Here is a 2,038-nt window from a genome sequence, read left to right on the forward strand (position 1 = left end):
TTTGATGTTCCAGAATCCTATGCCATTCCCAGTTACTGTTCTCTCTCTCTCTCTCTCTCTCTCTCTCTCTCTCTCTCTCTCTCTCTCTCTCTCTCCTCTCCTTCCCCCTCCCCCTCACCCTCCCTCTTCTCTTTTCCCTGTAGAGACTGGGAAGCCTGTCTCACGGTTGTTGTCGAAGCGTGTAAGCTCTCAGCTACTGCTTCAGCACCATTGCCTGCCTGCTGCCATGCTCCCCCACCATAGGTAAACTCATCCTCTGAAACTGTGAGCTCCCTTTAATGCCTTCATCTATAAGCTGCCTTGGTCCTGGTGTCTTTCACAGCAATTTTCTACTTAGTCACCTCTCTAGTAACCAAGTCAGGCCATCTGGGATGTGGTTTTGAATGTGTTGGTGCTTTAGTTTCATTTCTGTGGCTGTGATAAAACACTCGGACAAAAAGCAACTTAGGGGAGAGAGGGTTTAACTCACAATCCCAGGTCACAACTCTGTCATTTTGAGGAAGTCAGTGCACGAATCTGAAGGAACTAGTCATATCATGCCCACTGCCAAGAGCAGAGAGAAATGGACACATAACTGTGTATTGCTCAGCAGCAGAGAGACATGGACACATAACCGTATAACGTTCAGCTAGCTTTGTCTGCTCTCACACAGCACAGGACCCAAACCAAGGGAATTCTACCACCCACTTTCAGGCTGGTTGGTTCTTCCCGGTCAGTTAAGGCAGTCAAGACAATTTCCCACAGGTGTACTCACAGACCAAGCAGATCTAAACAATTACTGATTGAGACTCTCTCCACAAATAGTTCTGTTATATCAAGCTGACAATTAAAACTGATTATCCAGTTAAGCACTGTCTTAGGTAGGTAGGGTTTACGATTGCTGTAAAGTGACACGATGACCACAGCAACTCTTTTTTTTTTTAATCGCTCAAGCTTTTATTTATTTATTTTTTTATTAGATATTTTCTTTATTTACATTTCAAATGTTATCCCCTTTCCTTGTTTCCCCTCCAAAAATTCCCTATCCTCTCCCTCCTCCCCCTGCTCCCCAATCCACCCACTTCTGCTTCCTGGTCCAGGCATTCCCCTACACTGGGGCATAGAACCTTCACAGGACTAAGAGCCTCTCCTCCCATTGATGACCAACTAGACCATCCTCTGCTACATATGCAGCTAGGGCCACTAGTCCCTCCTTGTGTTTTCTTTGATTGGTGGTTTAGTCCCAGGGAGCTTTGGGGTTACTGGTTAGTTCATACTGTTGTTCCTCCTAGGGGGACCACAGCAACTCTTATAAATGAAAACATTTAATTGGGGTGGGCTTACAGTTTCAGAGGTTTAGTCCATTATAATCATGATGGGAAACATGGTGCTGGAGAAGGATCAGAGAGTTCTACATCTTAATTTGCAGGCAGCAAAAGGAAACTGTGAACCACACTGGGCTTGAGCCTAGGAGACCTCAAAGCCCACATCCACAGTGACATACTTCCTCCAACAAGGCCACATATTCTAATAGTGCCACTCCCTATGGGCCAAGCATTCAAACACATGAGTCTGTGGGGGGTCATACCTATTCAAACACCACAAGTATAGTAACCTAGAAATGATTCAAAATATACAGAAAGAGTGTGAGGGTTACATGTAAATATTACATCATTTTATATAAGCAACTTAAGGTAGATTTTGGCATCCCTGGAGGTCCTAAAATCAATCCCCATAGACACCTATAGACAACTATGCCAATGTGCATAGCTGGAATTATGAAGACAATATGGCTCTCTTAAAAATACTTGAACAATAATAACACACAAATATCTAGAATTCTGTTCATTGTTTCCACTCAAAACTTGCTCATTTGCCGCCACCTGACCACAGGCTTTGCTTAAGTAGGTTTTGTCAAGTCATCTAGAAGTCTTACAGACTTCCTCTCTCTCCCACACCAGCTTCAAAGCTCTTTTTCAGTCCACATTTCTTATTTAATGTCCACTGTTACATGCCTGCAATTGGGCAAGAAGAAGAAAGAAAGTAGGGGGGAAAACCC

The sequence above is a fragment of the Mus caroli genome, chromosome 3 (genome assembly GCF_900094665.2).
Source record: "Mus caroli chromosome 3, CAROLI_EIJ_v1.1, whole genome shotgun sequence".
Lineage (NCBI taxonomy): Eukaryota > Metazoa > Chordata > Mammalia > Rodentia > Muridae > Mus > Mus caroli.